At 35.6% G+C, this 27,432-nt stretch overlaps 1 long non-coding RNA gene across 1 annotated transcript; it reads right to left on the reverse strand.

Annotated features, from left to right (window-relative positions):
• Positions 1-345: 345 nt before the first annotated feature.
• On the reverse strand, positions 346-27,131 carry LOC125098378 (uncharacterized). The gene is made up of 3 exons (XR_007126810.1): positions 26,761-27,131; positions 19,415-19,616; positions 346-914 (listed from the first exon to the last, which is right to left on the reverse strand). It is a non-coding gene; the product is annotated as an uncharacterized LOC125098378 (long non-coding RNA).
• Positions 27,132-27,432: the final 301 nt, after the last annotated feature.

The raw sequence follows: 27,432 nt of genomic DNA on the forward strand, positions 1-27,432 counted from the left end.
GTACATGGTTGCCAGTTAACATTTATTACTTTCCTTATGGGTTCAATAGATCTGAGCTCCATTAACTTTACACAGATAGTGCAATTGTACAGGCATAAGCATTACCTATAAAGACTTTCACATATGAATGATTCTGCCAGATTACAAGGCATGGAAATATCATTGATAGGGTCAGTCATGCTAAATAAACTATCGCATATTTTATTTTCTATGTTAGGCTCTCTAGGCATTATGAATTTGTCATATTAGAAAAAGTCTGAAAAACAGAAACATGTTCTCCAATTTGGAAAACTTGTGTTCTGCAGCACTCTAAGTTACCAGTGTCCATCTGATAACTTGGTTTTGGTCAGTGCAATCAGGGATACTCTTAACACCCCATCTCTGCATTGCTAACTCTTCCAGAGGCAGCGATTTCCTCATGTGTGGTCACCCCCAGGGGTCAAAGGACTTAATATGTCTCAGAACCAGACTGGTTAGAATTCAGTCATTGACGATGGCCTTTCCATTTGAACCATCAGTTATGGAAGAAAAAGCGACATTTAATCCAGGTTGTACATACTTTGGGAAAAGTTTGGCTCATCCAGTGTAGGAAAAGAAGCAGAGAAAATGGAATCTGAACACTTAATTCCCCTTCATCTAGTAGACCAACTGAGGTACACAGGCATTATTGTGTGGTCTACTCTAAACAGACTGAACATGTCTATATTTGCCCATCCTTGAGGTCTTATTTTAACTTTTTGGTATCAGCCACAATCTCTCAGTCCAAGACTCTGACTATTTTCCTTGGTTCTCAGTACATAATTCCTATTGATCCTGTGTCTTCAGTAGAGGATTTCTCATTCTTCAATAGTCCTTCTCAATAATATGTGTTTCCTGACATCCCGTAGATTTCTGGAACAGTCCCCGGGTGGCACCTTTAAGTGGGCAGAGGGAATAGAGTGGTCTATGATTTGGAAGGGATGAGTATCTGATTCTGATATTTGTTTCTACTTCATCCTCTCTAGACAAAGGCTAAGTACTGTCCCATTAATCCTTTTTCTTCACAAATTTGGAGTTCTATCCTAAATATGCATACAATGTTATGCAGACTGTATGCTTTTCCACACAATGCCTGTCCTAATTTCCATATCCCCACACTGTTTTCCTGTGGGGAAATGTGTTACCTTCTGTCCTTTGGAATAACTACTTTCCCATGTCACTATCTGGTATATGTCAGCATTTACTTTTGATGAACTACTCTGCTTTCACCCTGAAATATCCCAGCTGCTAGCTTGCTCTATACCCCAGGGATCTGTCTCCTGGGGTGGGGGAGAATTCTAATTCATATTACTCAGTGAGAAAGTTATTGGAACCTTCTCTGATTTTGTATTAAAATAAGATGCTGGGGGCTCCTGGGTGGCTCAGTGGGTTAATCCTCTGCCTTCGGCTCAGGTCATGATCCCGGAGTCGTGGGATCGAGCCCCACATCAGGCTCTCTGCTCGGCAGGTAGCCTGCTTCCCCCGCCCTCTCTCTGCCTGCCTCTCTGCCTGCTTGTGATCTCTCTCTCTCTCTCTCTGTCAAATAAATAAATTAAAAAAAAAATAAGATGCTGTTTCTAGAAGAATGCAGCATTTTGTAATTAGATCCTTGACAAATTACTTCCTAAAATAAATCCTGTAAAACTGAATAAAATACAACAAATTCAAAATCTTTAATGTGCTCTGAAAATCACCACAACCTAACCTACGTTTAGTTTCTACTAATAAAAAATTATTTTCTGTTCAATCTTAAAAATAAATAAATAAATAAATAAATAAGAGCAGTTTAAGGTTCAACATGACTGAGGGGAAAGTACAGGGATTTCCTATATGTCTGCTACCCACACATATGCATGGCCTCCCTATCATCAGCATTCAACACCAGAGTGGTTCATTTGTTAAAGCTGATGAACCTTCATAGATACATCATTATCACCCGAAGTTCGTAATTTACATTAGTATCCACTCTTGGTGTTGTATAGTTTATGAATCTGGGCAAATGTAAAATGACACGTGTCCATCATTTATGGTATCCTACATAGTATTTTCATAGCCCTAAAAATCCTCTCTGCTGGTTTTCATGCCGCCTTCACCACCCTCTGACCATCACGGATCTTCTTACTGTCTTCACAGATAAGCCTTTTCAGAATAACACCACACAGTTGGAATCATACAGTATGTGGCCTTTTTCACCTTCTTTCAGTTAGTAGTATGCATTTATGGCTACTCAATATCTTTTCCTAGCTTGGTAGCTCGTTTATTATTAGGACTGAATCGTATTCCATTGTTTGGACATATTAGAGTTTATCCATTTGCCTACTGAAGGACATACTGGTTTCTTCTAAATATTGGCAATTATGAATAAAGCTGCTGTATATATCTGTGTGTGTTCTATAGTCCCACGATTAGGTCTCTGTATTAGTGAGGTATGCCTCTGGAGTGTGTACTTCACAAGAGTTTTTTCAGTCTTAGGTGGGACAGGATGGCTAGAGTGGGCTGGAGTTGGGTTTTTCCTTTCCCCTATGCGAATGGTTAGAGCTGGCTAGAATTCAGTTATTTCCCTGCCCCTAAGTTAGACTCACATGCCCCAACAGGTTAGGCTCTGGTTGACTCATTTTCCCTCAGCACAGTCTTTGTTAAGTAGAACTGAGGGCTCTCTAGTGCTTGTCAAAATGGCTCCTTTTCCCCTCCCTCTGCATATGGCAGGAGGGGATTTTTCTTTATATTTGCTGCAGGAACCTGGTTGTGCTCTTAGAGGTAAATCTCCCAAAATTGTGGGACCTCTTTATGACTGGCTCTTTCTGTGGGTTTTTTTTGTTTGTTTGTTGTTTGTTTGTTTTCTTAACAGAGTTTTCTGCGCTGAACCTTGAGTGATTTGTTAATTCAAGTTCAGGTTTTCCTTCCCAAGGCCATTTCTGCTTATGAGTTTATGCTATGGTAAAATGTGATTCTTCAGTGTACCTGGGTGGCTCAGTTTACTAACTAGCTGCCTTGGGCTCAGGTCATGATCCAGGGTCTGGGGATCAAGCCCCACGTTAGGCACCCTGCTCACCAGAGAGTCTGTTTTTCCCTCTCCTTCTGCCTGACAGTCTGCCTACTTGTGCTCTCTGTCAAATAAATGAATAAAATCTTAAAAAAAAAAAGTGTGATTCTTTTTCATTCAACTCTCAAATCTTTCTAATCTTGGGGTCAGCATTTCCCAATGCATCCTACCTATCTTATGAATCCAGGAAGCATTACTGGTCTTTCAGTCTGGATCTGTTGAGCTCTTCACTTGTTAGGACAGAGTAGCTATTTCCAAGCTCCTTATATGCAGAACTGGAAAAATAGTCAGTATTATATTTTTATGGCCCCTAAACTCCATATACCATAGTGACTTTATATGGTATATTCTTTCTTTACCTCCTTTCTCTAATCAGTACACATCTAAAAACAAGTGATCACTTAAGGTCCAACTCAAATGATGCTTCATTCTTAAAACTTCCCTTTATCCTATACTAAAGAAGATAATTTCTCACCTATGAATTCTAGTAAGAATGGCAAACATAACTCTGAATCATAATTATTTATGTATTTATAGCTCCTGCTAGTAAATGATCTATGTCTATTCATTAATATATCCTCTAGCTCACTGTACAGAGTATACTCAATAGATATGTGCTGACTGTATAGATTTTCTCAATTAATTTTCAGACTGAGTTTAAAAAGAGGAGTGAGAAAATTAGAATGCTTTCAAGAGTAGCCTGACAGAATCCACGTCAGGCTTTATTTTGTATCTGGTCCTTAAAAGAGGTGTTGGCATTAAATAATTTTTATTAAAAAAATAAACTTGAAATTTTACAGAATTTTTAATCCACAGAAACATCACAAAACTATACAGAGGTTTTCTGTATACCTGAACCCAATTTCAGTTCACATTATTGGGGTTTATTAGTCAAAATTCAGTTTCCAACTTTGGTATATTACTAAGAACAAAGCTTCAGCCTTTATCTGGATTTTTACCAATTCTTCCATTAATATCCTTGTTCTGTCCCAGAGTTAGATCCAGAAAAATTTGGAATTTTAAATCTCCACTTAAACAGCAGAAACATAGCAAGCGCATCAGGAGTATTATGGCTTCAAGGCTGGGAAGTATGTGGCTGTGTAGGTTGGGTTGCGACTCTATTATAATTAGTCTTCTTGGTTTCTCTAGATAGCTTCCCTATAGAACAGTGTTGAGACAGTAAAGCAATTTTCATTTACATTTGGCATGTGATTCTTCCATATTCTCCTGTATATGAAACTTGAGAACTTTGGGTTTTCCTGTTTGAGTACCATAACTCCTTTTATTTTCTTTTATTTTTTTTTAAATTTTCATCAATAATAATAATAACAATAATAACTAACATTTATTATGCACTGTCTATAGTATCAAGTATGCAATAAATATGGTATATCTCCTGTTCCTACAAATCGACGGCTTCTAAGTCTGCATTCAGTTGAATTGGCATGGACTTCTAAAACTCTCATTCAGGGGCATCTGGGTGGCTCAGCCAGTGAAGCCTCTGCCTCCAGCTCAGGTCATGATCCTGGGTCCTGGGATCCAGCCCTGCTCAGCAGGGAGCCTGCATCTCCCTCTCCCTTTGCCCCTCCCGCTGCTCATGCTTTCACTCATGAGTTCTCTTTCTCAAATGAATAAATAAAAAATCTTTAAAAAAAAAAAAACCTGTCATTCATATACTTCCTCCTTCTCCTAGAATTATGTCAAAGTTCTGGGAGCTTACAGACTGTCAGGCTTTTTGGTTGTCAGTTGTCTGTCTCACAAGTTAGTGCTGAGGCATCTGTACTCTCTAATCACATGGCCCTTTCAGACCTAGGGTCTCTCTACTGCTGTTATAGGCCAGAAAAATCTATTGTAATGCTGGACGCCCACGAGGTGTAGAGATTTCCTCAGGATATTGAAGCCCCTTGAAGTTCATCCAGGGCTCACAGGTCTCTCTCTCCAAATGTAGCTGTGGGAAATCGTTTTACTGTTTATTTCGGAGAAAATTTTCCTCTTGCATATAGCATTTTTAAAAAATTTTTATTTTATCTTTTTCAGTATTCCAAGATTCATTGTTTATGCACTACACCCAGTGCTCCTCATACAATACATGCTCTCCTCAATATCTACCACCAGCTCACCCACCCCCCACCCCCTAAATGCATATAGCATTTTTTAGGTGTCTCTCTTTCATCCTGTTTTCCAAGTCCCATTTCTTAAAAATCCTAATGAACTATTTGCTACTGCTTCCCCCATCCTCTATAGAACATACCTCCCTGAGATAATGAAGGAACAATCCTGTTGCCCCCTTGAACAGGAAGCAGTCGACACTTATACACAAAACAGTACAATGAGGTAGGTCATTTCTCTCATTTTACAAATGATAAAACTGATGGAAAACCTAATATACTTACCCATTAAATACATGACAGTGAAAGTGAGTAATCCCAGAACACTGAGTTGCAGAGGGCCAACATAAAAAGTCATTAGATAAGTATTCTGAATTAGGCTCTGTTTAAATAATGGATGGGGGTGCGTGGATGGCTCAGTGGGTTAAAGCCTCTGCCTTTGGCTCAGGTCATGATCCCAGGGTCCTGGGATCAAGCCCCGCATCAGGCTTTCTGCTCAGCAGGGAGCCTGCTTCCTCCTCTCTCTGCCTGCTTCTCTGCCTACTTGTGATCTCGGTCTGTCAAATGAATAAATAAAATCTTTAAAAATATATATATATATATATAAAATAAAATAATGGATGATATCACATGTAACATACATACTTTAACACTTAAAATTTAGAGAATAATTAGTTTCCAAAGCACAGGGTTACACACTACACTTGATGTTGGAATTCTGTGCAGAACACATGTCTTCACTTGAACAGAATGTGGTAACAGATGCCTTTACTTCTAGTGGGAATTGAGAACTTTGATTCATAAATACAAGGCTACTTGCCAGTATACCTAATGAGATTTTATATTCTCTCATTCTGACATTTTTAGTGATCAGACTGTATTACCTTGTTTTATTACCTTGCATACCATGAACCACACTGTCTGCTAAGCTGGGAATGAGGTTATAACTGAGTGGGTCAGTGGTCATTCCCTTCATAAAACATAAGAGGAGAAACATAAAGCAAAAGATATATATATATATATATATATATATATATATATATATAGTTTCATTGATAAATGGGACACATCAATACGGGTACAGTTAAGGACTGAAACTAGACTTATGACACAGGTAAATCAATTTGTAAGTTCACTTAATGATATCTGTAAATGCCATAATTGTTTCCTTTGATGATATTTTTAGATCCAAAGCTCTCTGCCTATATTTCAATTATATTTATGAAGGAATTGAAATTAGTTTGGCTTTCTCAAAAGAACTAAACTGTATTAATTAAATGTTTTTATTTTAAAATTTTTGCATATTTATTCAGATTTGAGGCATTTACCTTTGTAAAAAGCATTGTGTTACAAAAAAGATGATGGTAGGAGAAACATCTTGCTATGGAACATAATATGCCTCTTTTTAAGCTTAGAAATTTTTGTAATTTTTGACCTTATAATTACAAGGTAAGCATTCAAGTTCTATTTCTACAAAGTGAAAATTATTACCTAATTTTTTTCAATCTATTTTTTCAAAGATGATTATTTTTTAAAGATTTTATTTATTTATTTGATGGAGAGAGAGACAGCAAGAGAGTGAACACAAGCAGAGGGAGTGGGAGAGGGAGAAGAAGGCTTCCTGCCAATCAGGGAGCCTGATGTGGGACTCAGTCCCAGAACACTGGGATCATGACCAGAGCCAAAGGCAGATGCTTAACGACTGAGCCACCCAGGTGCCCTCAAAGATGATTTTTAAAGAACAGTTTTAGTCTCACAGCAAGATTGAGAGGAAGGTACAAACATGGTATATTTCAGTTCCTACAAATCAGCTGTTTACTCTTTCTTAGCCTCCATTCAGCTGAATTGGCATGAAATTCTAAAACAGTCATTTATGTACTTCCTTCTCCCCTTTCTAGAATTATGCTAAAGTTCTTGGGGCTTACATGTCCCCTGTTTCCTTCTCCCCACATGTATGCACATGTATCTTTGTTCATTATCAGCACCTTCCATCAGAGTGGTACATATGTTACAATTGATGAGCCTACCTACATTGACAGATCATTATGATCCACAGCCCATACCTACATTAAGTCTCTCTCTTATACATTCCATGGGTTTAGATAAATGTATAATGATGTGTATCTACCATTGTAGTATCATACAGAGTATTTTATATTTCTTTAAAAAAATTTTCTATTGGTCTAATTTCAGCATTTCTATGTATCTGAAATTCACAATATTAAATTATTTTTAAATCAAATCACAACATAGTGATCCATATGCTGTTTCAAAAACAATTTTATTTTTGGTGATACTTAATTTCAATTTATAGATTTACTCTAAATTATGCTATAATAAGTTTTCCATATTTATTTTTATTATTATTATTAAGGGTTCTATTTGTTTATTTGACAGAGAGAGAGACAGTGAGAGAGGGAACACAAGCAGGGGGAGTAGGAGAGAGAAGCAGGCTTCCCGCTGAGTAAGGAGCCTGGTAATCGACTCCATCCCAGGACTCTGGGATCATGACCTGAGCTGAAGGCAGATGCTTAACAACTGAACCAACCAAGGTGCTCCTTGTGTATTTATTTTTGTTTGTTATTTATTTTAATTGAGTCCTTAAAAAAGGTTTGAAGTTATGAAAATAATATGTCATATTAAGAATGTCCATGTAGAAGTTTCAATTTTAAGTCTAGTTGCAGAATGTACATACATTTAGCAATTTATTTGTGGAAGAATACATAAGAATCTCTGTTATATTTGGAGAATGAGTCAGAGATGAGGTTGAGAATGAGAGATTTTTACTTTTCATCTTACATATTTTTAATGCTTAATTTTTTTTTACCACGTACAGTTTACTTTTGAAGTGAAATATTAAAGTTTTAGAAAATGCAATAATGTGTTATATTTAAAAACATAAACACATACACACAAAACATAAAATGGGCAACATATATACATATACTGGAGAATCAAACTGGATTATATATCCATATTATGAAACATTACTTTGAATATTTGTGTAGTAATAGCAATATCACTTCTTAGAATCTTTGTATCTCACATAATAGGTATTCTAAATGTGGTATGGATTAGGTAATTCTAAATGTGGTATGAATATTAGGAGGTGGTATGATATAGGTGTGGTATGGTATAGGTAATTCTAAATGTGGTATGGTATAGGTATTGTTTATATATATATATATTTATATGTGTACCATATATATACAAGTATATATATGGTATAAATGTGGTATGGTATAGGTAATTCTAAATGTGGTATGAATATTAGGAGACAGCAATCTTGGCTGGGTAGCCATGCCCCATGGAAGCAAAATAATAATAATGGAGCTGGGACTTCAGAAACTAGAAGAAAGGTTAGCTATAGACATATTGATGCAGATCCAAAGCAGCTCTAGCAACTGGGTGATCTCCGTTGTTTGGTCAGTAGCTGCAATGTAATAATTTCTATCAGTCATTATCGAGATTTATCTACTGCATTAGAGAGAAGATAAGATTGATTTGTATAATTCTGCTATTAGTGACCACCTCATAGGTCTCTGTATAAAATATAATTTGAGGGGCGCCTGGGGGGCTCAGAGGGTTAAGCCTCTGCCTTAGGCTCAGGTCATGATCTCAGGGGCCTCATAGGGCTCTCTGCTCAGCGGGGAACCTGCTTCCCGCCCTCTCTCTGCCTGCTGCTCTGCCTACTTGTGACCTCTCTCTCTCTGTTAAATAAATAAATAAAATCTTAAAAAAATATAATTTGACATCTCTCTGCCCCCCCACCCCCTCCCATGGTCCAGAATTGTGCCAGGGTTATCCAATCACCTGATATCAGAACAGCCTGGAGGCACGTTACTAAGGGAACTTCATAGAAGGGATTTGTGGGTTTAGCAAGTCTGTGACTTGATTGCCCATGGAGTATAATGAGGAAAAAAATAAAATTTTTTCAATCTTCAATGACCTTCAATGAGTACAAACCTATCTGTTCTTAATATCTCATATGCTAAGGGAACTTCATAGAAGGGATTTGTGGGTTTAGCAAGTCTGTGACTTGATTGCCCATGGAGTATAATGAGGAAAAAAATAAAATTTTTTCAATCTTCAATGACCTTCAATGAGTACAAACCTATCTGTTCTTAATATCTCATATGCTGATTATTTGTTCTGTGAATTTTAAATGCTGGATTAATTTTTTTCCATGTTTAGAGCATACATAAGGATTTGTTTGCTAAAGCAAGCTACCATACTTCCTTTTTAAAAACAATATATGGTGATTGTGTAATACTTGATATATATATGTACTGTATAAGAAGTATATCAAATGAATGATTATATGATAATTTATGTATATATGAACTTTATATGTAAGTTATGAATCATAATAATGAACACAAACCAACATGGTTCTAACTTTCTTCTTAAGGAACAAATCAATATTGTTTTAACTCACTACACATATCTCCTTCAATGCATCTTGCTCCTTCACAGAGATAACTTTATTCTGAAGTTTTAGCTTATCACATGTTTGCTTATAGATTTTAATCTTATATGTTGGATATCATTAAACAATGTATTTTTCAGTATTAGTAGTTTTTGAACTTTGTCAAAACTGTATCACAGTAAGTGTGGCCTTTTGTGACTTATTTTTTGTGAACTCAACTTATCACCTTCCAAAATTCATCCAAGCTGATGTTCACAACTATAGTTCATTAATTTTTCATATGCATGGAGTATTTTATTGTATGAAACTATCCTAACATATTCATTCAATTTCCTTTTGATAGATATTTAGATTGATTCTAGGATTTTGTTATTTTGAATTACAGTATTAAAAACATTTCAGTGATTGCCTCCTAACTCAAAATTCAAAAATTTCTTAGAGTACATGTATAGAAGAGGAATCACTGCTTATAGCATATGTTGTAGTAACAAATTATGCCAAATGTTTTCAAAAGTTGTTTAAACAAATTACATTCTTATCAGCAGTGTTCTCCTTCTTCCAGTCTTACAGGCACTTGAATTTGTCAAAACAGTTTACCAATCTACTGGGCATGAAAGGTATCTTACTGCAATCTTAACTATCATTTTTGTGTTTCTTACAAGATTGAATCCTTTTTAGGATTTTTCTTGTCTCTTAACACTTCCTTTTACATTAAATACCAATTTAGGTGTTTTCTCTACTTTAATTCTATCATTTATGAATTCTTATATAAACTATATGTACAAGAGATACTAATAGTGTATCAAGTTTTATACATTGCAACTCTCTTTTTAATCTTTGCATTATATCTTTATAAACAAATAGTAATAGAATACTGTTTAAAAATAAAGCTCTTCCAATGAAATATACCAACCTCTCTAAAGTTACATTAGACCTCTCCATTTGATTTGTGCTAATATATTTTGTCTTTTTAATTCTACTTATTGTGCTATCTATATTTGGAGTCATTTGTTTAATAAAAAGTTAGATTTTTAAGGTGAGTAGCAAAGATAAAAGATACTCACCAAAGTGGATATTCTAGTTTCAGTTTGTTTGTCTTTACTTTAGGGGTCATAGATAAATATTTGGGGGTATGGTTGTTGAGAAGAAATATCTTTTTAATTATAGATCTGTTAATGTAGCATTAGAAAATATTCATCATTATATTGTTTATATGTGCCTTAATCACATCCATCAGACCATTTCCACATATTATTTAAAAAGCTAAAAAAAGGAATTTGTAATTTGTGGGAATCAACAAATTTGCCATTGCTATTTAGTGAACAAAAAGTGACAGCAATAATATATCAGTTCATCATCATGTGATTAAAATAAAAATAGTCACCCTAAAAGTATTCTGACCAAATAAACTGACCAAAATATATGTTTACAAAAAGTATAAAAGGCAATTTCTCATTGCATAAAATATGGCAACAAACATGATTTTTAGAGACTATTTTAAAAGATGATATCAAGAGTAAATATGTATCTCTCAATGGAAAAAAAACAATGGGAAAACAAGTGTAGTGGGAAAGAATAGAGAAGTGCTTTAAAAATCAATTTGTGATATTTCCACTGAATCGGCTGCTTGAGAACCAGCAAGAATAGGATAGTTGAAAGATGGAAGATACACTCTTTGAGACTACGTTCATTCCCTCTACTGCTGAAAAATAGCACTCTCAAGACTAGCACTGGAAGACATGCCCAGAAATGCCATTGTTTTCAAAAACCTGGAGAAAAGTGGTAGAGGCAGGAATAATCTCCTCTGAGTGATGTGTTGGCCAAAAATGAGTGACAAGCAAAGGCAACTAGATAGGAAAACAAAAATGCTGGACCTCATCATAACAATAAAACCCAAGAACTGTGAGAACATGTCACTAAAATTGTAAGCTTGCTTCCAAATAAATACAATAAAGCAGCACTGAAGGACTATACTTTTGCACATAAAAATACTCCCCTTCTTCCATAACTCAGCAGATCTGGATGCTGAGCAAGCTTTTCAACAAATGTATATAGAAAGGGGACAGAAATTTAACCCTTCTTTGCTATCTTCATGTGGTTGATGGACAGGGATTGTCTCATCAGGATGGATCAAAGTAGGAAGCTACAAAAGTGGTGAGCAGGAGGGTAGTCTGGGTGGTACCCTACAGAGCTGTGTTTTAATGCTTTCTCTGTGGATTTTGCAGGAAAGCTTATTCTAATTCTATGTCCTCTAAGGATAGCTCCATGTCTTGTGAGTGTTATTCTTAATGAACTCGATCTATTCTGTGTGTTCCTAGCCTATTGAAATTAGACGTATCACTTACAGTCATAGACACCAATTCTTAAGCTGAGATTTGTGAGAAATCTGCCTTATCATCATGCATGAAGTTTCTGGTGGATTTTTACCAGGACACCAATGCCTTCTAAAATCCATATGAGTTTTCCATTCCTCTTTAGAAAATGCTTATTTTCTAAACTGTACTCAACAACTCTAAGAACCAGGTTGTCGGCCCTAACTTCTACCTTCTTTATGAATAAGCAATAATTATAGCTAACACTTGGAGCACTTACTAATTTTTAGATACTAATTTCTAGATACATTTCTAAACACGTTCCTAAAGACTAATTTCTAGATACGTTCCTAATATATATTAACTCATTTAATCTTACAAAAGAACCTATTGACATGGTCCTCACTGATAGTTATTTTGAAGTAATCCATGTTCATTCCTTTGTTTATTTATTACATCCTCCCTTCATTCACTTGTTTAATAAGAATTTACTGAAAATTTCTTTATATGCCAACTAGCATGTGATACTAACATATATCAGTGACCGAAAAGGACCTGATTAGTTTTTATCTAACTGAAATCCCAGAATATCTCACCTGGGTGTGTGTATACTTCATCTAGTCTTTATGATGGATACCTGTTTACATCTTTGAGTCACAGGTAGCAAAGGATTGCATGTATTTAAATTTGAGAAAAACACTGAGCCAAACAGAACACAAACAATTTCCAAAGTAGAAGACTTTCTGAAGCTTTCAATGTTCTCCAGTATATTGACTATACTTGGACTATCTTGAGTACTACCTTTGCATTAATGACAACCTCAACATATCAACACATCCTTGGTTAAACCAAAATTAAACAAAATGTGACTCACTTAACATTTACTAGAGAATATTATGCTAACTAAAATATGTCAGAGAAAGACAAATACCCCATTTGATTCCACTCATATATGAAATTTAAGAAACAAATGAATGTAGAGGGGAAAAAGAGAGAGACAAACAATAAAACAGATTCTGAGCTATAGAGAACGAACTGATGGTTATCAGAGGAGAGGTGGGTGGGAGGGATGGGGGATATACGTGATGGGATCAAGGAGGGCACTTGTGGTGAGCATGGGGTGTTTATGGAAGTGTTGAATCAGTAAATTCTACACCTGAAGATAATATTACATTGCATGTTAACTAATTGGAATTTAAATAAAAACTTGGAATTAAAAAAAAAAAACACAAAAAAGTCTTACTCTCTGTCCTCTCTCTATATTTTTCAATCAAAATCCAACATTTTTCTGCTCTCATTCTATTTGTTGTTATCTTCATTGCATCTGGGTTTTGTTCATTTTTATCCTGCCATTTTTTTTCTATAGGGATTTTCCTCCCAGTGCAGAATCATTGAGTTTCTTTCTTGATATTTCCATTACACACTATCTTAGGGTTTTTTTCATATCTCTGTTCATTTGTTTAACCATAGGTCTTAAGTGGCTTTATCAGCATTTTGGTTAATGTCCCTTCCTTTTGGAGAAACCATTTGACCTAATGGCTTTGCCCTTTACTACTTACTTCCATTTATAAGCTCATTTTAAATGTGTTAGCGTTTTTACTTGAGCCCAAATATTTTAAATTCTAAATTCAGCCACATTAGGCAAAGTAAAATGGTTCCTCCTTCTCAGAAGTTTATAACTGCACTGAAAATTTTCCATGTAACCTGTATACATGTAAATATAAGTTAAAATATTTAAAGAAAGCTTAGAGTACGTGCCTAGACATCAATCAAATGGAGAAAAACTGGGAAGCCTACAGAGATTTGGAGTTTTCTTGTATATAAAAAGAATAACTATACTTCTCTCAGGTAAGAGCTAATAAAGAGTAAATCCACACATTATTTTATAAAGAGTGATTTTGTCTTTGTTTTTATCTTTAGGTACATTGTTACCATGTGGGGTTTTCACAAAGTTTAGGAGAGTGCCAAACTATGTAGATTAAATTGCAACATAATAAATCACAATTGTTTCACATGAATTCCTTGCTCCTTAGCTTTGTATGCTTGAGAAGTATGCCCCTTGCCCAAATGGGAAGAGTCTAGAATTATAAGCTGTGCCGCTCTGCATTGGACTGCCCTGTCTGCTGTAGGTGAGTCCTTTTTGCAGCATGGTTAATGTTTCACCACATTCAATGATGATCTCATGCTAATTGAAATGTAGGTGAACTGGTAACGCATACATTATATTTCTCCTTAAAAACTGAACAAATTTAAAAAGTGAGCAAAATAGGAGTATGGAAGGTTACATTTGAATAGTAAAGTCAAACTATGTAACAAAATGAGACATGGACTTTTGCACCAATTCATAATAATTACAACATCTTAAACTCATAGAATGCTTTTATCTGGTGAACTCAGAGTGCCCTACATCTATTCATTCACTTCTGTACAAACAGTTCTGTTTCATTTATTTGGTAATATTATCCTAGCAAGAGCAAAGGGAAGTAAGTTGAGAGTAATTGCTTACAAAGTGAGATTGCAAAATAAAGAGACTTTGACTTATTTATCTTTCTCTTCACAACACCTAGTTAAGTTTCTAGCATAGTAAGTGCTCCCAAATGGGTTTACTAGAATATGCATTTTGATGCCATACAAAACTGGGTTTTAACTTTAATCTGACTGCTTATTGTGAGTTGGTCATTGTATATAAACTCTCTGAGTTCCAATTTACTTATTTGCAAAGTAAGGGAGTACTCTCTTAGTATGTTTGCAAGATTATTAAATAATACATAGAAAGGTCCTAGCTCATTTCCTAGAATTATAAAGTCATTCTTATTAATTATTGTAAAAAATATGTCATTGATTTAAAGATAATAGCTTCTTTGCCCAATTCTACATCAATGTCACATCTTGAGATTGTTTTATTTCTTTCTCAATAATATTCAGCTGCTATTTGAATGGCACCATAGCCTTAACTTTCCGGTCCAGAGTATTAGACCAACCGAGAATCTGAACAAAGCATGAGACTGATACAGGACAAATTATCACTCTTTGGGGGAAACAGAGGCTACTGTGAGAAATTAGAAAACTGCACCAGTCACAGCCTTTGGCGGGTGTGTGTGTGTGTGTGTGTGCACCTGTGTCTGTGTGTGAAGGGAGTGGCATGAAAGACTGTGAAGGGTGTAGCTCTCAGAAAGTTAAAGGGAAGTGCTAGGCTGGGCATTCTTACTGCATTCTTACTCAGCAGTTAAGCTACTCTGGAGCTTATTTGTATTATTATGTGTGTTTTGATGTATTGTCCTCCTTTGTACCCATCTTCCTTTTGAGTTCCTTGAGGTCAGGGTCTCCTTTTTACATTTCATATTTCTAGGACTTACCAAAGCCAATAAAAATTGGAAACTCAGCATTTTTCAGTGAAAACAGTAAGTACAGGTTGAGGATTCTAACTGAAAATTAACAGCCGTCATCTCTCCTGTGAAATCAGGTAGCATATATTATTTATACTTCTTGTCTTGTTATTAACAATGCTTTACATTGATTTAGTAGTTTTAAATACATTTATTCTTCTCTTTAACTAGAGCAGTAGACATAAAACCTGTCGAACTTTGCTTACCCTCACACCATTTGGCACAATGCTCAGTGTAGAATGCAACTCGGCATACCCAATATTTTGAATGATAATACCCATTCATATTCATTTAATTTAATTAGCTGGCTTCAAAAGTAGCTTCCCCAGCTAGAGATAACTGTCATTCTTTCTTCTAGCCTTTTACTCTGTGCACACACACACATGAACATACATACACATATGTTTGTGTGAATGCATGCGTACATAATTGCTAACTAAGTATGGAATTATGCAATACATGGCCTGTTGAAACCCATGTTTTCTATTAATAATGTGTTTCTGACATCTTTCCATGCCAATAAACCTGGTTAAGCAATATAATTTTTAATGGCTGCACAGTATTATTGTAAGGACCTATTCAGCCAGAGCAGCCCTACCCTGGTTGAACAGCTATTTTGTTGTTTATGCAGTCAAACTTAAGTTGACCCTGCCCCCCCAGGGGAACTTAATTAAAACAAGTCTGGGAAACCAGTCCCAGGTAAGGGCCCAAATACAAGGGTGGGTCAGGTCAGGTGGAGATAACGGCCTGAATGCAGGGATGAGTTGGGTCAGGTAGAGACATCTAATCAGTAGAGCCTGCATACTGTCTCCCTAGCTACCAAGGTGTGTGGGCCCCGCCTTTTGGGTGACTTTTGGGCACCAATTCTGACTAAGGTGATAGGTTAGTTCAAATAGCTACTATGGGGTGAATTGTAATTCAGTTGACCACCTGTGTGGGACCTAGCATGACTGTGCAGCTTTCTCTGTGTGTTACAATCTCATTGGCCACCTGTGTATGGCCAGGCCCAACCACATGGCCTTTGCTTTATAAAAGTTAGTCTGTGAGGCAGGGAGGTGTCGCCCTCTCTGTAGGAGGCCTGGTCCCAGCCAATTGGTTTGATTCTTGATGCTTGGTGAGAAATAAAGCTTTGCTTGACCTTTGCTTTGTATCAGTCTTGCTCCTTTGACCATGGACCCATTATTGGGGGACCAACATTATAAGGCCATAAACAATTTTTAAATATGAACTCTTACAAACAAAACATAATATTTCACTGATATTCAAAATTTCATTTTCATATTTACTGGACAGTTGTAATTATTTTTTGTGAATTGGTTATTTATATCTTCTGCTTAGTTCACAATTGGTTATTTTCAATTTTTTAATGAATTTGTAAGAACTTTTTATATACCGGGTTTATTAAGTCTGTGTCTCCCCCCCCCCCCCCACCGAGAGAGAGAGACAGAGAGAGAGTTTGGGGGAGGGGAAATGGAGAGGAAGAGAGAGAATATTAGGCAAGCTCCATCCATGCCCAGTATGGAGCCTGATGTGGGGCTGGATCTCACAGCTAGATCTCATAGCTGGACCTCACAGCTCATCTCACATGAGATCATAACCTGAGTTGAAATCAAGAGTTGGATGCTTAACTGACTGAGCTACCCAGGTACCTCTTTATACCTGTGTCTTTAACATATATTACAAATATTTCCCTGGGTCTTATTTATCTCTATAAAATATAGATCTGATTATGTCATTCCTTCCAAAATGAAATTTTCAATAGTTTCCTATTGCTCTAGGCATATAAACTCATACTCTTAAACCATGACCATCTCCATGGCCCAAGTTGCCTCTACAACTGTTTCAGGCTTCAGGATTACCAGCTGTATCTTCTTTGGCAGCCTAAGTAATCCCTACTCTTCCATTGGATTTCTGTCCACTTTTGCCTTCTTTGCCATTTTCTTTGTTGCTGTGGATTTACATTTTTTATTATCTCTTTATTATCATTTGAAAAAATTTCATGAACCAGAGAGGGTATTATTCTGTTTGGTAGAGTCAGAAGCCCCTAATATATTTTGAGATGTGATATATATTAGAGGTGTGATAAGGGATCTGTAACTCAAGACTATGTGAGAGCTTATAACATCTCTCCTTTTTTTTTTTTTTAGAGTAAGATAGGGATAAATCATTTTTCATATAGATAGTCTTTAAGCATCTACTGTGTGATAAGGGAATGAAAAGTAAAAAGACATGATCCTTGTTCTCAAAAGTTCAGTGTCAAGAGAAGAAGGAAGTTACCTTCATTTAGGTAAAAGAGGGAAAGGTTACTGAGGAGAACATTTGGTTTATCTTTAAATATGGATAAGTTATTAGTGATAGAAATAGAGAAGGGCATTCTGAGCTGAAGCATGTCAGCAACAGCAAAAGGAAAGGCAAGCAGCCTGTTGCCATATACAAAGAGACATAGTTATCTATTTATCTATCATCTATCTATTATTGTTTTCTTTCTTTAAGTAGCAGTGATGGATTTGGATCAAGCAATATGGTATATATTTGAAATATTATATTAGCAATCACAATCCATATGGCTTCAAGTGCTTATAGTTAGAAGTATATGCACATTCCAAGGTCCACCACATAGTCTACTGGGTTAGATGTGGTCAATACTTAGCACCATGCCAGTGACTTGGGTCTCATTAACACCATCAAGGCACCAAATAAACCAGCCAAAATAGAAAGGTCGCATTACCTACAAAATTGTTAAAGTGAACATATTTTGTAATTGCTCTTTGTTATTTATTATATACATGAAAGAAATTAAAAAACAACATCTGCTACTTAAAAACAAAAACCTTTGACTATATCAAAATAATTTTCTCTAGGGTATTGTTTGAAAAAAGAGACTTGAATACCATGATCCCCTGTAGACTCAATCCCAGTGTTGTAAGAAAGATATGTTTAAACTACCATTTCTGCCCACCTGTGAATTTCCTGATCAGTTATTTCATTTCTCTAATATAATTGCATGACAGAACAAACACAAATTAATGCTACTGCTCCCCAGTGGAATCCATTTTGAAGTGTTTATAAGCACTACTGAACTAAAAAAAAAAAAAAAAAAAAATGTAGCAGATGCCTCTATCAAAGTAGTAGTGATGTATTGTTCTATTTCTGTGAGCACACACACAGTGAAAGTGCTTGTCAGTCATGAAAAGGCTTGGACTTCAATGAGATGCATATAAGCCACGTCTGAAACTACAGATCCAAATAGTACAGCTGGAGAACAAGTGTTTGACGCTTAAAAATATTGTGCCTCTAGGACTAATTACGCTTTTGCAAACTTAGTAAAACATTGCTGTTTATTTAAACTTCGGCTGTACAAGATCTCCCTCAAATGAATGGTAGCTATTCTGAATCCTGCACATAAACATCTATTTTGTGGAGAAACTGGCAATTAAGGATTTGTAATGAATTCTAGTCTTTTTCAATCTCTTTAAAAGAACACTATCGAATCAAAGAAAACAAGATATGAAGGATTCTTTAATATTCTGCCTTGTCTTTTTCTGATAACTTAAGATACCAAGAGCAGAACTTGTTTTTCTATGTGTTGTACATTTATATATTCATTTATTGTTACAAATACAAAATAAGTCATAATTCATGATTCTCCAAAGAACTCCACATACAATTTAAAAAAAAAATTTAAATCTTGTGAAGACTATTCTGGGTAGGTGCAAATGTAGATATTTGTTTTGACACCCCAGTGACATGATAAAGATTTGTTTTGTAAGTTCATTGGTTTTAAGATTAATTTAAACTCTTTAAAATATTCAGGGCATAATATAGGAGCATATGAAGATATTCCGTATACAGTGGCTTTATTTTTTTATATAGAAATACATATTCATGACTGTAAAGTCCTATATATCTAGGGCATTTAAGAGCATAGCAGATGATAAAACTTTGTTGAAATTATGGGTATACCATTCTTTTGTGATAAACTGGACCAATGTCAAAGAAGACATAATTATTTGGATTTTAAGGCTCACATCTTATAAATAACAAATATTAGCCAAATACCAAGTAATAACAAATATTTTAGATAGATGGATTACTGATAATTACATCAAAAGTTTTACCTTGAGAGGGCCAGATATTTCAGAGATGAGGAGCTTTGTGATGATACTGAAACTACTCCTATGAAATCCTTCCTTCCTACACAGAGTGAATGTGCTGGGAAAGGTCAGGCTGCTCCCTCGGTCTCCAATGGTGTTCTCCCCGTGGATTGCACATGGTGGAAGATCTTTTATTTACTGCAACTGTTGGTGCATTTTTGATATCCTGAGTCATAAAGAATTCATAGAGCAAAGAAAAGCAAACAATTACACAACTAGAAAGGGCTAAAGCCTAAGTGTTGCCTCACACTAGATCCTCCTGCTCTGAATTTCATGAGCATTTAAAGTTAAATTGGAATGCTATGCAAGTTTCAAAGCAATTATTTGGACTCACCTGCATCAACCCATGCCCACAGTGCTTCTATTTCTATAAAAAAAAAAAAAATAGAAAGAAAACATTTATAATCTCTTTTAGAAAGCAATACTAACAACACTACCACCAACAAGCACATACTGTCCATAAGAAGCAACAATGGAATCATTCCCTAAGGACAGTCTTATTAGTGAATATTATGACTTTCTTTATTTGGCCAAGACAGTAATGCATTAGTGATATTATATTCTGTCCTTTTTTAACTAAATAGGGCACCAGTATTTGTGGCTGTGTGTGTGTGTGTGTGTGTGCGTGTGTTTTCCCCAGTTGTCATGGTCAAGCTCTTAGGAGCTAAAGGATTAATTTATAAGATAATTTTGTTCTTTCACCTACAAAAAAGGAGGTTGTAGGAGATTTAAATGTCATTTTGAAAATAGCTGTCCTAATACCTATCATATAGTAACTGTTCCATACATGTTTGCTAAACTTGAAATGTGATTCCCCTTTGGCATATTTCAATCCAGATAAGGTATCTTATCCTATTTCTTCTTGTAGCACTCAGAAGTAATACCACTGACACATTAATGAGAGAAATATAATGACTAAAATATCACTTTAAAAAAAATGGGTGTGCCTGGTTGGCCCGGTCAATTAAGCGTCTGACTCTTTATCTTGGCACAGGTCTTGATCTCAAGGCTGTGAGTTCAAGCCCTGCATTGAGCTCCATGCCGGGTGTGGAGCCTACTTAAAGAAAAAGGGCGGGGGGATGGGGAGGATGGGTAGAAGCAAGGTTCTGTGGTCTTTTAGTGGATGCTAAGACTGTTCATAAGTAAAATCAGATTTGGTGGGGCCATATGCTATGAGATTTGAGGAAGGATCAGAACAAACCAAATTTAATCTCTCCTTTTAGAACAATTTCCTCTACCACAGCACTTACATTACTGCAATTACATCCCCAGTCTTTGTATTTCCAAAAAGAATCCTCAAGTAAAGAAGCACTCTCTAGTTATGTTTATCCCTAGCACATATTTTAGTGTCAAGCACATGAAAGTGATGGCATAAACTTCCTGTGAGAGGGATTATTATTGATTATAATGCAGGGGTAAGCATTATTCTGTGGAGGGCAAATAAATAATCAATCAATACTAATTGATATGGTAGACAGAGGAGAAGTTTTCATGGAATGTGTTTATGTGAGCTGAGGGCCTGGTCAGAGGGAAGGGTAGTTCAAGCTGAGGACATTAAATGAGAAGGGAGAGCCAGCTCAACTAGGAATACACAGAAGAGAGTCATGAAAAGGGAATAAAGAGATGTCAAAAATAAGTTTACTTCTTATGCACTATGCCAGGAGAGAGCCCTGACTGGGGAAGCTTTTCCTCAGTGGGCTGCCAGGCTATTGGTTTGAGGAGTTCCATGTTCTAACTTCCTTTCGCCAGTGATCTTTCAAAGGGCACCCATTCTCTGCTATGGCATCTGCAAAATGCTGGCAACGGAGCTAAGGAACTGTGGTTAAAACAGCACAGACGAAGCCAAGGAGCACGTCAAACTGAGAAGAGGTCTAGTCCACAGGGAGATGGTTGACAGGGTCAGAGCTGAAGGGGCAAACTTTCAGGCCACTGTGGGAACGGGTCATAGATAATGAATTGAAATCAAACTCATTAAAGATATATTTATGTCAATAAAGAAATAAGTTCTGGGTTCTGAGCAGTAAATTACCAGGGAAATAAAAAGCAAAGAGAAATATACCAAAGATGTCTGAGTTAAACTTGAGAGGGCAGGGCTTTTTTTTTTTTTTTAAGTATGAAACTTTTTTTAATTTTAAATTCAATTAGCCAAGATATAGTACATCATTAGTTTTTGATATAATGTTCAATAATTCATTAGTTGAATATAACACTCAATGCTCATCATATCATGTGCCCTCTTTAATTCCCATCACCCAGTTACCCCATCCCCCCACCCACTGCCCTTTCCACAGCCCTTGGTTTGTTTCCCCAGAGTCAAGAGTCTTATCTGGTTGGTCTTGAGAACACAGCGCCTTCTAACAGGAATTCTTTCTTTGAACTTTTGAGGCAGCCCTGTACCCATATTTCTTTGAATCTCTTCCTTAAAAAGCCCTATTGCATCTAATTAGTACATTCCTTAGTAGCAGTCTGACCTTGACCATGTAACTAACCTAGGGATAAACTGGAGACTAGTAGTAGTAGATTGCAAGAGCTCAGTGTTTAATTTTCAGAAATTTTACAAGTCAATTAAACACAGCCATTATTAAAAATTAAATGACATGAACTTAAATATATTATAGTAAAATAAAAGTATTATTTCTTGAATTATGTGCTCACATACTTTATTTTAGTAATATTTGTAAGGAAATTATGTGTGTGTGTGTGTATAGTGTGTGTATGTTTGTGTGTGTATTCTTCCCCCCCCCCAGAGAGCTGGACGTTGATTGTAAAATGTTTACCACCATGCTACTGAACTAGCCCCTGTGAGCTTTAGTCTGTCACCTGATAAACTTAGATAGTATTGTATCATACCTCTTAGGGTAATTGAAAAAACAAAACAATGGAATAATACAATACTTAGTAAATGGTAGATGTTATCATAATCAATTATTATTTTGTGAAACAGTATCTTAGTTTTTCAATAAATTTATATAACTAACTCTTGAATGTGTGGTAAAACATTTTAAGTATTTAAGCTGCATGGTTAGTTTTCTAATTGGAAATAATGTTTTTACATATTTATTAGGAAGAGTTATTGGTTCTATGAGGAAGCCTGTCAGAAGACTCTCTCCAGAAAAGATAGGTTTTGAGAGTTGCAACCTATTAAAGAGTTGCTAAGGCAACCATTGCTTGCTAATAATGTAGTGATAGAAAAGAAAAGGTAATTTGAGGAACAATGCTTCTGAAAATTCAGAGGAGAAATATAGGTGAACAAACCCTCAGTTAGAAATGAAATGACTAGCCATGGGCAGTTTCTTTCTTGAATTAGGTAGCAGAGGGAGAGATTAGATGGTATTTAGCAAGGTGGAGAGAGATATAGCATGTTTTGACCCTCTTTTCAATATTATTGCATTATTTCTCATTGTTAGTTTTTCATGATTTTAAAAGTGATCGAATAAGAGACCATCATACTAACCTGAAAGCTAGATTCTAGCATTTTGGTAAACGATATTAAAGTAGCCATTGTCATATGTTTGCAGTAAACCTCACTGATAAGTATATTTCTTTTAAGTCAAAATGTATCTTAGGGGTTCGATTTGAAAATCTGAATTGGTACCCTGTCGATAGCAAATATCACATGTTCACAAGATATGGCACCCTCAAAGGGTTTATTCAGTTAACTGCTTTTTCCGTTTTATTACTATAACAAGATGATTAATTAATTTGGATGCTTAAGGAAGCCTTTAGTGTGAGAAAGGTATTAAATACACTAACCCTTACTTTTCACATATAATTACTTTACTCCTTTATTAATATGGCAAGTTAGGTAATATTCCCACCTTCCTAATGATATGACCAAAGAGTCTAGAGATTAAATCCTACATATTGGTAAATGCCAAAATTTAGATTTTATTCTAAGCCAATTATAATCTTAAACTCAGATTTTTTTCTCATTGTCATCAATACAAATTGTTATTCATAGACTTATGTTTAGAATAATTTGGTTTTACCCTTTTGGGGCCAGTTTTATGTTATTTTGCTATGCTAGATTCTTCAGTTTAGTAGATCTTGCTATCAAATAGAGAGATTGCTATTTATAGTATTTTCCTGATAGAAAAAAAAATCTCATTATCTAAGTTGGATCTAATTAAAAGAGCCACTGTTTTTCCTAAAACACAATTATTTTAATTTTGGCTCTTGACCTGTTACAAATCACCGTGCAAATAAGTAAGAAACACAAAATCATATGCAGATACTAAGATTTAGATGAAACAGATACGATCCATGTGAATCCTTAATTGGCAGGTTTGCATCTGGATATCCTGGACACAGAAATGAGCAAGTGAAAAGGCTTCTATTTATGAATTTGACAGTATCACATTATGATTGGACATGGATACAGATTGAGGTTGCAAACAGCATTGAAGCAACAGTTGCAAACAATGCTTAAAACACCTTTAATACTAATCAAGAAAATAACCCCAGGGGGGAGGAAAAAAACAACTTTAAATATTTAAGTAACAGATTGTCAGTTTAAGACTTCACTTTATCTAGCCCCTTTCTTTTCTATCTCATTGGCTGTGTATTCTACACTGAATCCTCTCAGAGTCATAATCTTCACATATTTTATTTGCAAGTTTACAATTGCCAAGCTATGCATCTTTTTGCAAAAATAAATATGTTTAAAAATCTATACACACATAAGAGGTCAATGTGAAGAATCCATGCTTCTTTGCCATTTCATCAAAAACAAGTACAATTGATGGATACAATGATATCGGTGATCGTTGAGACTGTTTAAATTAGAAAGATGCTTAAAGGGCAAAGGAAAAAAAATGATGAAAAAAATCCTAACTCCCTGAGACTTCACTGAATAATGAGGTCTAACTAGGCATGGAAATTTGCTCATATATTATGCAGCTAATTTAGGAGAGAATGAAGAATGGACTGTTGTAAAAGCTACACATTATTTCCTCTGGAAAAGCTTTAAACAGTTTGCAAAGTCAAATTTAAAATGTTTTTAATTGCAGTCCTTTATTGTTGCCATGTAAGAATGTGGTTGAAGTCTGTTGAGCAGATTGGATCTTAGAAGAGATGAATGCCAGTTAATATAAAAAGGGATCTTTGAACTTACATTTTTAATGCATACATTTCCTCAGTAAATTCTTTGTCTATGGTTGTAAGACAACCTCTTGTAAATGAGTTTGTACTCTGTTCCTATCTTATTACATATCAAATAGCCATAGACAAATCATCCTGACCAGAGCATTTCTACCTATTTTTTTTTATTTCTGAATATGTATTACTATCTCAAAATTACCATCCTATGTACCCATGTAAAACATTAATAGTCACATTTTCACTTTACATTTTACATAATAATTAAATTTCATGTTCTTTCAGGAAACATGCTTTTTCACCATTTTTACTAAGTCAGCATTTTACTTGTATTCAATTTATTCGGAAAAAGGAAGAAGGATGGATCTGTTATTTAACCAGCCTCTTCCGTTTACATAGTGCAATTTAAAAGCTCTGAACTCTTTCATTTGTAGTGTTCAGGGCCCTCCATCTATGTCAAATCTCTGCAAACTGTCTCTACATTTCTTAGGGATAATTTCCTTTTGAGAAGTAAAACATACAAACCTAATCCATATCACTCAAAAATACCTGTATACCACACCATAAGTTAGAATGTTGCATTATGTCACCTACATTTGCTAAATTTGATGGCTGCAATTTAAAAGTACTTTGGGATGTTATTAGTTTCTTCAGTGTACATCTGGAAATTTTAACAATTTTGGCAAAGTCATGACATCAAACTTGACGCAATTTGTTTTCCCTGCCCGTAGAAATTTGCCAAAGCATTACTTTATATATTTGTTTCTTTGTGTAACCATATGACTTGTTTTACCAAAATGTGACACAGGCACAGTTGTGTATATTCCCTCAGAAAACTTGCTTGCATTGGCTTTTATTATCAAAAAGTTTAGCATTTTTCTTTTGCAGTCCTCCCAACCCTTATTATAGTTTATGGATGACAGTCTAGATTCAAATCCAGACCTTCTACTTCAGGTCTTGTTTTCTGTCTATCACATGAGTTTTAATTTGATGGAAACCAGAATGAAGATCTTTGATCCAAGGTACATCCAGGTGGGGAAATAAGGCTATGCTTACTCATACATCCCTAGGACTTTAAAAATCTCTTCTTTCTGGAGCTCCTACCTATTTTCTGAGCTCCAGTTGCCCCAACACCTTCATTGTCTAATGGACATATTCATCAGAGTATCCCAAAGGAACTTCCAACTCACTAAATGCATCTCAAACAGTACTTAATGCCTTCACTCCTAATCAGTCTTTTCTCAAACTCCCTACTTAGTTAAATACTTTTACCATTTAGACAGTCATATAACACATCTTTACTAATCCTTGGGAGTACCCCATGTCCCTGAGTTCACACATCTAATGACTTTCAAAGTCTGTAGATATTAACCAAAGGGGATGCCACCAATATCCATGCATCCCAACTCTTTAGCATAGAATTCATTAAATTGTATTAGGTGTTCTTGGTCCTTTGCCATATCCATCACACCTTAACTCTTTCAAGATACTCTGCCTGCTAATACTGGCTTCTGTGTGTCTAAGAATTTCTTATCCTAGTATAACAGAAGGCAACCTGGCTGGTTCAGCAGCAGGTTGATACAGCTGGAGCATTAACTCTCTCTGGGAACAGTACTCAGATAATGCCACTTGGGAGCTGGTGAATGAACACAGTCCTACAAATCTTACCCACATTTTGGTTGGGGTAATTCTGAGCTGTTTTATGACACTTTTCACAGTATCCTGTGACATTAAGCTCAGTACCCAGTTAGTCTGTGTGGTAGCTAATTTTATAATGCAAATACATTGACTGTATTCCCTTCTCTGAATCACTTCCCCACCCCACCCCCATAGGTGCCCCTTCCAAGTAAACTACTTGCATTAAAATCCTTGTCCCTGGATCTGCTTCTGGAAAACACATACTAAGAAAAAGGCCCTTCACAGTGAGTATTACAACTTCATTCTTGGCCACTTTCATCTATATACCCATACGCTAGTTCAATTTACTATACATCTTTTCCCAAAGTGAGCCTTATCCTGTCAATATATACACATTTATTTATATATTCCCTCCTTTCTCCAATGTCTTATTTCTCACCTTTTTAAAAATACATTAATCTTTTAAATCCTATTCATAATGTATACATTCTCTGAAGTATTTTTTAAATCCTCATTCAAAATCATATTTCTTTTCTGCTTCTGTAGAAGATTATTAGAAGTTCATTATTCATTACCTTATATCACAGTTAATTTTTGTCTTCGTGTTGCTCCTCCTGGACTCTTTATGAGCTCTTTGATGGAAGTGTTAAATTAAAATTCTGAAGTATTTTTCCACAATGCATTATGACTAATGTTAATTATATCTTAAAGCAGGAATTGGAAAGAAAATGTGGTGTGTTCATTACCACCTTCTACCTTCTCTAGTCTATGTGCATCAGTGTGCTTAAGCTACCATAACAAAAATGCCATAGACTGGGTGGATTAAACAATAGAATTATTTTTTTTCTCACAGTTTCAAAGGTTGGAAATCTGGGATCAGGATATCAGCTTGGTTGGGTTTTGTTGAGAGCTCTCTTCCAGGCTTGCAGATAGTCAGCTCTGCTATGTCCTCGCTTGGTGAAGAGAGAATGATCAAGTTCTTTGATATCTCTCCTTATAAGGGCACTAATCCCGTCTGGAGAACCCCACCATTATTACCTCATTTAACCATAATTACCTTCAAAAGGCCCCATCTCCAAATACTATTGTGGGTAATGGTTTCACCATATGAATTTGGGAGTTAGGGGGAACACAAACATCTAGTCCATAACACTAGGGCAGGCTGTTGGAAAACCTAGGCAACTTTGCTTATCAAACGCATGTATATACAAGGTTCCTTAATTTTTCTCTACACAGAACTTCTGTCA

The sequence above is a fragment of the Lutra lutra genome, chromosome 4 (genome assembly GCF_902655055.1).
Source record: "Lutra lutra chromosome 4, mLutLut1.2, whole genome shotgun sequence".
In the NCBI taxonomy this organism is placed as follows: Eukaryota; Metazoa; Chordata; class Mammalia; order Carnivora; family Mustelidae; genus Lutra; species Lutra lutra.